We start from the raw sequence: 12,418 nt of genomic DNA, 5'->3' as shown, positions 1-12,418 counted from the left end.
TGGTTTTACTGTAACCTTTCTGAATATCACTGCAGAAGTGAAATTGTCTACTTACAATTTCACAATAGTATGATGCTTTCATGTACTTTTTTTTCATTAATTTTAACCATGACCTGAGAAACTTGGGATATAACTTTTTTTTTTTAAATTATACTTTAAGTTTAGGGTACATGTGCACAATGTGCAGGTTTGTTACGTACATATACATGTGACATGTTGGGGTGCTGCACCCATTAACTCGTTATTTACATTAGGTATATCTCCTAATGCTATCCCATCCCCCTGCCCCCACCCCACGACAAGTCCCGGTGTGTGATGTTCCCCTTCCTGTGTCCAAGTGTTCTCACAGAAAATACTGTAAACACCTCTATGCAAATAAACTAGAAAATCTAGAAGAAATGGATAAATTCCTGGACACATACACCCTCCCAAGACTAAACCAGGAAGAAGTTGAATCCCTGAAGAGCCCAATAACAGGCTCTAAAATTGAGGTAACAATTAATAGCCTACAAACCAAAAAAAAAGTCCAGGACCAGACGGATTCACAGCCAAATTCTACCAGAGGTACAAGAAGGAGGTGGTATCATTCCTTCTGAAACTATTCCAGTCAATAGAAAAAGAGGGAATCCTCCCTAGCTCATTTTATGAGGCCAGCATCATCCTGATACCAAAGCCTGGCAGAGACACAAGAAAAAAAGAGAATTTTAGACCAACATCCCTGATGAACACCAATGCAAAAATCCTCAATAAAATACTGGCTTTCATATACTTTTTAAAAAGTGCCTCAATCTGGACAGAATTTCCCCCCTTAGATCCTGAGGATAGCAATGATGTTCAATGAGATGTTGCACCTGTTTTTAGTGAGAGGGTAAATCGGGAATATATATATAGAAAGGAAGTTTGCATAGAATTGAGCTAAATCTTGGTAAACTTCTTTAAGACAAAAATGAAGTTTGTAAGGATTTGAATCCATACACTTGAAGGCCCTTTCCAGGATTATGACTAAGATAAATAATATCTTCTCTCTTCTGATATCTTCTAAAATTGATGGTGGCTGAGTGAACTTAATCAGGAGAGAGAGGGGAAAGGAAAATTCACAGATGAATTTGAGAGAAAATGGTTTTTGGAGCATATGAAATCCTGGTTCCTTTTCTCAAAACAGAAAGGCTCCAACTCATACAATCTAGACTTCATTTATGAAAGGTAAGAATAGACAGCTCCATTGCTTTTATTTCAACCAGAATTACTAAGATTGAAGGGTCCTCCTTGGCTTGTCAAGCAGCTGCCAAGATTCTAAAAAACTGCCAAAAGATGCCTTGAATTATTAGTGCTGTGTTGTGGTAGCTGCACTTGATAAAATGTAAACAGAATGTTGCAATGGGCACTTTCCAAATCTGCGACTTATTATTTCAAACATTATTTAATAAAAAGGCATGAAAATATGCAACTAACCTATTTACTTTTACGTGTACCATAAAACTGATCTTCCCTTGCTTGTAAGCATGTGCCAAGTTTGTCTTTTTCTGATGTTACCTAGCTATTAATACAATGGTCAGGCATTGTGCTTCCTATGATAATCAGAAAAAAATCAAGCCAGGAGCGATGGCTCATGCCTGTAATCCCAGCAGTTTGGGTGGGCCGAGGCAGGAGGACTGCTTGAAGTCAGGAATTTAAGACTAGCCTAGGCAATATCATGACATACTGTCTGCACAAGGAAAACGGAAAACTTAGCCTCGCATGGTGGTGTGGGCCTGTAGTTCTAGCTGCTTTGGAGGTTGAGGTGGGCAGATCACTTGGCCCCCAAATTTCAAGGCTGCAGTGAGCTGTGATCATCCTACTACTGCACTCTAGCCTGGATGACAAAACAAGACCATGTCTCAAAAAAAAAGAAGAAAGAGAGAAAGAGGAAAGAAAGAAGGAAAGAAGGAAGGAAGGAAGGAAGGAAGGAAGGAAGGAAGGAAGGAAGGAAGGAAGGAAGGAAGGAAGAAGGAAGGGAGGGAGGGAGCGAGGGAGGGAGGGAGGGAGGGAAGGAGGGAGGGAAAGAAAGAAAAAGAAAAGGAAAGAAGGAAGGAAAGAAAGAAAGAAAGAAAGAAAAGAAAACAAAGCCATGCTTTATATATTTTCCTAAATATCACAAATGACTTAAAAACAAACTATTAAAGGATCAAAACATAATTATAAAATAAGGACTTTTCATGTCTAGGTATTTGGATATAATCTCGACTAGTTTAATGTATATACTGCTTTTTACTTCTATAAACTATCTATCTCTGATACGAAAGGAAAATACCTTGGATCCCCAAAATCACTAAGGAAAACTCAAGCTGCAAGCTACTTAGGGCAAACCTGCTTCCCATTCTATACAAAGTTATCCCTCTGCTCACTGAGACAGCCTCCTTTGAAAAGGCTGATCAAAAACTCAAAGGAATGCAACTGTGTGTGTCTCACCTATCTGTGATCTGGAAGGTCCCTCCCCACTAGTCTTCCTTCCCTTGCTTAAGAGGTCCCACCTTTCCAGACTGAACCAACATACTTCTTACATATATTGATTGATGCCTCATGTCTCCCTAAAATGTGTAAAACCAAGCTGTGCCCTGACCAGCTTGGGCACATGTCGTCAGAATTTCCTGCGGCTGTGTCACAGGCACACCCTCAACCTTGGCAAAATTAATTGAGACCTGTTTCAGATTTTCTGGGTTCACACAAACTAGATTTTACTCCACTAATTTTTCACTATAAGTGTGCTACTACACTGATATACTATAAGGTATAAGATGAGGAGATAACACAAAAAGAAAAAGGAAGATTGAAGCTAAATTAGCGCCAAAGACCTTTGAATCCTAGATAAGCTAGAAAGTTAAGCCTCTGCAAAAGATGAGTGCTTATTAATAACTCCAGATTTAACTCAGATATTTTTGTTCAATATTAGTTGACATTGTTTTGAAATAGATGAAAGTTTGATATAAGGAAAATGTAACCCCATATTCATTTCCAAAAAAGGAATAGAAATAACTATAGTAATGTAAATTTATTGTATACAAAAAATAAAGGCAGTTTAACACTAAAGTGGGTTATTGAGTGAGGCTGTATACTTTTCTTTTCTTGATATTTTGTTATATAAGAGAAACAGCCATCTGTCTTAAAGACTGTAGGTACAGAAGATTACATTAGGAAGCTTCTCTGGGGTTTTATTTTGTCTTTTAATTTTATGAAACAGTTTGAAAGAGAGAAATGCCATAGACAGAGTCACCAATGAACAGAGAAAGACAATTTTTTGAGATGATTTCTAGAAAATCACTCCTACTCAAGGGTAGTTGTAAAGTGTTACATAACATGGCTTGTTTACAGTTGCTCTTAACTTAGGCAACAGGAGAGTCACAGAAGTTTCCCTTTGATACTGTTTGTGCTGAGCAGTACAGTTCATTCAGTCTGAAGATACAGAGACAGAAAAGACTCCATTTCTGCCTTCCAGGTACTCACTAGCCTAACTGGAGGGAACAGACATTTAAATAAATAAAATACAAATAGTATGGTGAGTGCACTATGGATATTTACAAAAGGTTCACAGCTAATTTAGAGGAGTGAATTACTTTTTAGCAAAGGAAGAAGTCTGGGAAGGAAAACAAATCCATGTAAATTTTGGCAAATGACTAAGAATTTGCCAGGTCGAAGGAAGGATATTCAGAGCTGAGAGAAGAAAGGAAAACCTATGTCAGAGAAGTGTGAGTAGTTCCCTGTTGCTGAGCATAGCTAGTGGGCTGGCAAGGAAGAGTGGCTGGAAGTAAAGTTGGAGCAGGAATTCAGAGGAAGAAGGACTTGGAAGGATGAGCTACAGGGCTTGGCTTGTTTCCAGAATGACATGAGGAGCCACTAAAGGATTTTAAGCATGAGACAGAACTAATCCCTAAAATTAATTTGGTGGCAGTATGGGGAAAAGGAATAATGAGGGCAAGGTTAGATTCAGGGAGATGAGTTTGGAAGGTATTGAAAGAGTCTAGGCTAAGCATATTGACTAAGTAAGTACTGAATGATCAGGAAAGTATAGTATATTCGAGACACCCATCTAACAGTAGACTGACTGCATCCGGTTGAGACTGGAGGAAAACTTTAAAAAAGAAATTTGGGAGAGTCTCTCTGATAGAATATGGACTATATGAGGCTTAAACATTTAGGGGAGAAAGATGAATTTAATTATGAACCTGTTAACTGAGCATGGAGGTCATCCATCTGTCCATGTCGCCATCTTGAGGGCTTTTAGTTTAATAGGATTGGGCTGGATATGCAGAAGAGAGGAGAATTTACCCCAATGCCATGATGTATCCTACTGGTGCTACTCAGTGGACTACTTGTATAAGCTCATGGAATTACATAATGTTGTATCAGATAGTGACGGTTTTATTCTCCTTTCAATTTCCTTTCCCTTTGGATTAACCACTTCAAAGACTTCTAGCCTGCTGGAAATTTGTTCTTAACTTTTGCTCACCTACTTCAAGAGAATGTTAGCCTCAGGCTCAAGTCTTTTAGCTGACAATAAATACCTAATTAAAATTTAATAGTATCACTATGTTGTTTGCTAGATTCTTTTTATCATTTCATCTTATATGTTTGGAGTAGTATCAGTTTTCCATTAACAATATTGATAAGAATTTTATTTTTATTTATTGATATTTTAAAATATGATTCAATTTAAAGAAATGATATAAAGAGGAAATAGTGTTGCGTGCGGGCATGAAAAAATCATGAAGGCAGTATGTATAAGGGCTTGGATACACAAAAGGGGACTATTAGTGGGTAATGCTAGAACTGAGAGTCACCTTCCCATTTGGAGAAACTAGGATTCATCATCTCATTTGGAGTTGCTGAAATTACAGTAGCTGATGAAATTTTTGTATAAGAAAGTCTAGGAAAGATTCCCAGCTCTCACTGATGGGCTTCAGTGGTCTGCTAATTATCTAAAATTATCTGCAAATATTTGTATCTATGTGCATTTTTCCCTTGGGGAGAAATGACATAGTTTGTTTTTATTTTCATTTTTTCCTGTTTTTGTTTTGAGACTCTCAAAGGGATCTTTGACCAAAACGTAAAATGGAAGTGAATGAACAAGAGAGCTAAGAATGGGCAATGGAAAAGGAACCCCAAACAAACGGAGAAGTAAAAATCAAAGATACAGTAAGGGGACCGAGAAAGTGCTGTTAGAGACTTCACAGGAAAGACAAGTATCTCTGAGCCTCAGGAAAAATAAGGCATGAATGATTAATGGTTAGCTCTGTCCAGTGTTACTGAGTCGTTCAGTGAGCTGAGGTTTCAGGGATCAGTAGCTTCTGATTTAATAATATAGTGACTGTTGCCAAAGTAGTTTCATGGGATGGTGGGAGTGGAATCCGGCCTGTGATGGGAGAGGAGTTAATGGGAGTGGAGGAGCTGGGGACAGGAAATAAAAATTAGCTTTTTTTTTTTTTTAAGAGAAGATAGCTGAGCAAAGATCAAATGGGACTCTAGCTATGGCGGTGGGGGCTCAGGGTCATGACAGCTTTGCTGTTTTTATGGATGGGAGTGATATAATCTTAATATCTTAAAATACCAAAGTCATGAAATACAGAAGAGGCTCAAGTTGCAGGTGGTTAAAAGAATTGTTTATGAAGCAAAATTCAGATTGGAGTGGGGGCAGTTGTGGGACCCAGAGCAGACAGGGTGGTCAGCTTGGCAATAGACCTAGAGGGAAGCAGAGGAGCTGAGCAGATAGACATACAGGAGTTGGAACTGGTGAGGGAGATTCATTCCTGAGAACCTCTGAAGTCCCAGTAAAGAACTGTCCTGAGACTGAAGGGAGAGGGGGCAGAGACAGTGTTAGTTTGGAGCATGTGGGAAACTGGAGGGAGTGGCAACCAATGGTAAGAAAGATTTGATGAGAGGTTGACGATCCGAATGACATTAAGACCTGAGACTTTATGATGCCATCAACTGCAATCATTCATACAACTGTCCCAAGCACACTTAGCTTTAGGAATGTAGGATGCTGGCCAAAGGACAGATCCAAATCTGGGAGTTTCTGGGAAATGGCACTGTCCCTTTTCCTCATCCTGCTAGTTCCCTCTCTTACTAGCACCAGGCATGCCATCCCCTACCACTTATTAAAGGATTTGCTCCCACAGTAGTCCTTTTTGTGCCCCTGTCAACTTTGCCTTCTGTGTAGTTTATCCTCATTGGTCTACTTCTGACATTAATAACTCCCATTTTAAAAACAAGTATACATGGCCCACTCCAGCTGCTTTTAATCTTCTTTTTGAAACTTTTTCAGAGTTATGTTATACATAGTATTCATTTCCTTATAACCCATTCTTTATTTTCTTTTATATTTTAAACTACATTTTTTTTTTCAGATTCATGTGTGAAGTTTTATTTAGGGTTTTGAATAGCTAATCTATGTGCACATGATTCAAAGGTATTAAAGTATATAAAAATAGAGTTTATCTTCCATCATTTTACCCTACCATCCAGTTTCCCTCCTTCTAGAAAACTACTATTATCTACTGTTTTTAAAATATATTTTCATATAAAGGCTCATTTTTCTTTGTTCCGTGATAAATGATAGTATTTCAAACATACTGCATTGCAACTTTTTCTGCTAACTTAGCAGACTTTGCAGATCTTTTAATTTTAACATATGGAAAGCTACCTAATAATTTTAACACCTGGACAGTATTCCATTGAATATATATACAGTTTTTCCTAGTTATCTATTAGGCATAGGCCCAAGACCCCCCACCCCCGCAGTGAATGCCTGAAACCATGAATAACTCCAAACTCTCTATATATACACTCTGTTTTTCCCTATCCATACATACCTATGGTAAACTTTAATTCATTAATTAGGCACAGTAAGAGATTACCAACAATAACTAATAACAAAGAACAATTAGAACAATACTCAGAATGACATGCAATTTACAACATGATTTTTGTATGTCTGAGATTTTCCATTTAATATTTTTAGACTGCAGTTGACTGCCGGTAGCTGAAACTAGGGAAAGTGAAACTGAATAAGGAGGGACTACTATATATAGATTATTTGGCTTGTGTTCTGTGTATACATATTTATGTTGTTTTCAATTGTTTGCTTATATACAAAACTGCAAAGAGTAACTGTGAACATCTATTATTATTTTACTTAAGTGCAGACATATCTGTAAGATAAATTCCTAGAACTGGAATCACTAGGTCACCAATCTGTGTTCAACTCTTAAAGATCAATCTTGTCACTACCATTTTGACTGAAATAGCTTTTATGAAGGTAATGTAAAATTCCAAGATAATTCTTTCCCTTTACATAATTTTGTACTTTAGCAACATTGGACACAGCTGATCATCACTTCCTTTTTTCTTAAAAAAAAAAAAATACTTTCTTCTTTTGGCTTCCATAACATCACACCCTTCTGGATTTTTCCCTATTCCACTAACTGCTCCTTCTCAGTTTCCTTTTATGGCTCCTACCCTCTTCAATATCCATATTTTGGACTGCTCTAGAACTCTTTTCTCAGCTTGATCCTTTAAATACATTCTCCCCTGAAATTATTTCATAAAATCCCATTCTTTTAAATGCCATTTATATAATGATGACTCACACATTCTTATCTCCAACTCTGGCTTTTTCCTTGAGCTCTGTCCCATCTACCCCTGTTATGCCTGCACCTGGATATCTAGTAAGCGGCTCAAAATGTAACTGTTCCTTAGTCTTCTTTTATCAGTTAGTGACAACTGTATTTTTTCCTGTTGCTCTGGTCATAAATCTAGACACGAGCCTCGATTCCTTCCCTTCCAACACCAACCATATCTAATCTATCATCAAGTCTTGTCACCTTTGCCTCCAAATACATCCAGAATTCACACACTTCTCACCATCTCTACAATACATCCTGGTTAAAGACTAGGCTGGCAAACACTAGTGACTGTCTGACAGCCTTCTTCCTTCCCCTCTTGTCTTCCAACAGAAACTCTCCACAGAATAGCAAGAAGTCATTGGTGAAACAGTTTCCTGCTGAAATGCTTTCACATCTTCCCACTGTACATAGAAGAAAATAGGAACTCTGTACCCTAGGTTAAATGGACACATAGTACTTCTGAGAGAAGGAAATAACACAAAGAAATTGGAAAGATTATGAAATTCATAGAGTTTCCCCTTTTACATACTCACTGATGTAATTTTTGCCTATTTATGTTCATTTCTAGGCTCTAAAATATGTCCCTTTTGTTCCTTTTCAAGTGGAAGGATCATGTCTGTTTCAGATGTCAATTTTGAGTTTTCCTACTGCACTTCAAGGTTCTTCACTTTTAGATCAGAAATTAGTATTTCTTCTCTAATTTAAAGCTGAGGGAATGGAAAAGCAAAGTTTCCACTTCCAGGGCACAGGAACTGTGGTTCTAGGTTGGATCACCATATATGTTTCCCTAGGGGTTTCTGGACCTGGCCACTAAAAAATTAATAGTGAACAACCAGAAGGCAACACACAGCATCTTGTTTACCCTGCCTCAAACAGCATCCCGTCCATCTTTCATATAGGAAAAAAAAGAGAATCCTGCCATGGTTTTGCAAATATCACTATGTCCATGTTGTTTTACATTATCCAGTTATTACTAATGTACCAGAGAGTGCCCTTCAAACATCCTTAAAATGATTCCAGTAAAAGTTAATCAAATTTAAAAAAGACCACATTTGCTAGATAAGAAAATTTAAACTATCACCCCTTTTATTTCGGATTAAGAAGTAAGTTGGCCAGGCGCTGTGGCTCATGCCTGTAATTCCAACACTTTGGAAGGCCAAGGCGGGCAGATCACAAGGTCAGGAGATCGAGACCATCCTGGCCAACGTGGTGAAACCCCGTCTTTAATAAAAATACAAATCAGCTGGGCGTGGTGGCACATGCCTGTAATCCCAGCTACTCAGGAGGCTGAGGCAGGAGAATCACTTGAACCAGGGAGGCAGAGGTTGCAATGAGCCAAGATTGTGCAACTGCACTCCAGACTGGTGACAGAGAGAGACTCCATCTCAAAAAAAAAAAAAAGGATCAGTCATAATTTTGAAAGTCTTTGTAAAAATATGCACCCAACTTTAAATAAAAACAAAATATTTTCTAAGAAAAGTATGTATATAATTTTAATTAACAGCTTTATAGTAGTCTTTATAAGAACAATAAAAAATATAACTAGTTAAGTAAAACATTCATTTTTAAAAAGTGAACAAACTGACTTTACAAATGTGCTGTTGCTCAATCCCACCCATTTATATAATAAAATTTGGCTAATGAGGCAAAAATGGCAGAAAGTGCATTATTCTTTAAAGTCCTCATTCCAACAAATAAGTTATTTGTACGTTGTTGAAAGGGAACAACCCCTTAATATAACTTAAGCTCATTAGCTCTGTAATAAGCCCACGTGGATGAAGCGTGAATAAATGATTCATACTAACTGAAAGATGTGTGGAAAAATACACTGAACTTCCTTGGATTAAAAATTAGTAAAATAAGTTATTTTCACAGGAACTCCTAAGTTAATATCAGGCAAGTGTAAAATTTATTCTAGAAACATCTGAGTTTGTTCCTTCATTGAACCACCTCTCCCAAAGCTTAGAAAACCCCTTTTGATGGCAAACAGTGAATAAATACTTTCATTCTCAAGACTGACTTTGAAACAAAGATTAGAACGGGGTTGGGGCGGGGGAAGCAAGAACGACTCTTCCCTTAGGGAAGGCACGAAGTGGTGATGCTTGGACCTGTTTATGAGTTTTGGGAGGGGAAAATGGAGAGGAGAAAGAGGAAGAGACTGTAAGCCCAGAGGCGATGGCAGAGTCTTCCTCGGGTTTGCTTCTGCTGTGGATACCCTCACTTTATCAGCGGAAGGTAGCCCAGAGTCCATTCCACCTCTGGCAAGAAACACACAGACAAATGGGGCACACCAAACGTAAGCATCATTAGACTGTTGATCATCAAATCAAATTTCAAAGATTTGTATGTAAACGGAACTAGAGCGAAACCCATTTTAAAATTTGTACTGTTTTCCTGTTTTCTCTCTCTCTCTCTCTCTCTCTCTCTTTTTTTTTTTTTTTTGGCATAGCACATCTACTAAAATTTAATCAAATTGCAATAATTATATATCTGTTCCAGAAGATGGGGGAGAGGTTAATGCCACCTGCTTATGTCATCTTAAATATTCACCTAACAAATCACCTTAACTATATTACCATCGTCAAGGTGCCTGGGAAGTAATTAACATGCAGGAAAAACAAAATCTATTCCTTAGGGCTTCTTCCAAAGTGCCTGTCCTTGGGAAAGGCTCTCTTATCCAGGGCCCCATCAGTGGCCACCTCTTTCATGCAAACTGAAATAACCTCAACATCAAATCCAGCATTGGAATCTCCCCAAATGCCCATCTCCGTTTGCATTTTTTTCTCCTCATCCCTGAGGTCTCCCAGCCCCTTTAGGGACAGGAACCCTGAGGATGAACCCTCATTCTGCCGGCCTCTCGAATTCCTCTTTCTCTTTTGCTTGATCGCCCCTCCAAACAGGAAGGCGCCAACAACCCTACCTTGAGTCAGACCTGCGGCAGCCAGGCAAGCTGCAGCTGCGAGGTAGCAGCTCTCTCTGACCCTTTTACCTCAATGGTTCGTACCCGCGGGAAATTAAGTTGGAAAACTGCAAGCGATTTCCGATCTACGGCTTCTTCCAGCTCCTCACATTTATCTTACCGTCCCCCACGTGAATCCTCCCAAGATCCCACCGAGAGATGGATTCGAAGACTCTCCCCTCTTTCCACTGCTGGATTCTGGCCCGTGCCCGGTCTCTCTCCACCCCAGCGGCTCCCCGAGGTAGGAGCGCCGGGAGCCTGCGCCCTAAGTGGGATCTCGCAGGCTTGGACTGCCACCCCTCGCCCTTGGGCCCGGGTCAGACCCCTCCCTCCCTCCCAGCCTTGACCACTGTCTCCGCCTAGCACCACGAAACTTCGCCCCCAGGGAGCAGGGGTTGTGGGCAGAAAGAGGAAAGAGCAGTTCTTGAATTCCTGCGCTGTTGGATCAAAGTAGTGTGGGAAAGGACTTGGCGCCGGCTTCCCAGCGTTTCCGCGGAGAGCAGGCGCTGTCCAGCCTCCCACTCCCCAGGTCCCCACGCCCCTTCCCCACCTGCGCGCCAGCTGCGGGCGTGACGCGCACTCCCCGGCTCAGCGCTGTTCCGCACACTCACCCCCGGCGCTCCCTGCAGCAGTCGGGGCTGGCAAGGTGGTGCCCCCAGCCCCGGGGTGCGGGGCGGCAGGGGCGACCCCACGGGGCGGGAGGACAGCGGCGCCTGTCGCCAGCTTTCGGGGCCGCGGCGGTGACTGCGCGCGGGGGAAGTCTTGCGCCGCCCTTGCGGGTCCCGTGCGCCTGCGGGCAAGCGGAGGTCCGAGGCTCTCCAGCACGCCTAGCACCCCTCTCTTCTTGCCTTCCTCGCTTCCTTCCTTCAACACCCCTCTCTCCCTTTCTCTCTTGCTTCTGTCACTTTTTCGCCTCCCTGCCTCTTCTCTCCTCCGTCTTCTCCCTCCCCTTTCACTGATGCGTGGAAAAGGGCGGGGGAGAAAAAGAGTCCCGTCTCTTTAACTTGAGTGATACCTTGGAGATTATCTGTTCATGGAATCTGAAAATGACGTGGATCACTTTTCCGAAAACATTTAAAATAAAATGATTTTTGCCTTGTATTTTTTCATCTTTGCGTCTTCTTCCCAGTGACTCTTTTTATCCAGCTGGGTGGCTAACAATGAGAGAGGTCAGATAAAGAAAGCAAAACGGGAATTATAGGTAGCGGACTTCGGAAGTGGGATCGTGAACAGCCCTTGAGTGGGCCCAGGAATTAATTTACCCACAATTTCATAAAGAAGGCATTTTCTGAAAAAGAAGTGGTGTTGTAGCATGAGAAGGAAGATAGGCAAGATAATAGGGTCGGGATTTATTCACAATTTTATTCTCAGGCATCTCTGGTGGTTTATCCAGGAGATGCCTTAGCATATGCTTGTAGTGCTTTGACCCGGAGAGAATATGTGAACTTTTCAGTTTCTGGCCTTAAATCTTTTTCGACTAATGTTTGGTAGCCTGAAAAGATTCCAGTTAGCCTGCCAGGAATTCCCCAAACCTGCTTTAAAAGACCTTAGAAACTTGAATGCTTCTTGGAAAGTGGCAATTTTTCACCACTGGAACAGGTCTCCAATGCTGAGAAAGATGGGACAGAATTTTTTTTTTTTTTTTTTTTTTTTTTTTTTTTTTTTTTTTGTGCAGAGCACCGCCTATGTAGTCCACAGATGCACCTTCCCAAGACTGAGTTTTACTCTGAGACTGATCGTCTTAGATTCATATTCCCAGAAAAGAGCTACTGTTAACGAGAGGTCTTTTCTGTTCTCCCAT

General features: G+C 40.4%; 1 protein-coding gene across 3 annotated transcripts in view; it reads right to left on the bottom strand.

Moving 5' to 3' along the window:
• HTR1F (5-hydroxytryptamine receptor 1F) overlaps positions 1-12,163 on the bottom strand; it is a 202,676-nt gene extending 190,513 nt beyond the window's left edge. Inside the window, exon 1 of one of the 3 annotated variants that reach the window (XM_073009658.1) lies at positions 11,168-12,163. The gene's annotated coding sequence lies outside the window, so the exon portion shown is untranslated. Of the gene's footprint in view, positions 1-10,738; positions 10,937-11,167 lie in introns of those variants that run through there. The other 2 variants (XM_007986165.3, XM_038003181.2) reach the window with 2 other exon arrangements.
• Positions 12,164-12,418: the final 255 nt, after the last annotated feature.

This window comes from Chlorocebus sabaeus, chromosome 22 (assembly GCF_047675955.1).
Source record: "Chlorocebus sabaeus isolate Y175 chromosome 22, mChlSab1.0.hap1, whole genome shotgun sequence".
Classification (NCBI taxonomy): Eukaryota; Metazoa; Chordata; class Mammalia; order Primates; family Cercopithecidae; genus Chlorocebus; species Chlorocebus sabaeus.
The sequence above is the reverse complement of the archived record's forward strand: the minus strand, read 5'-3'. Positions and strand labels throughout refer to the sequence as shown.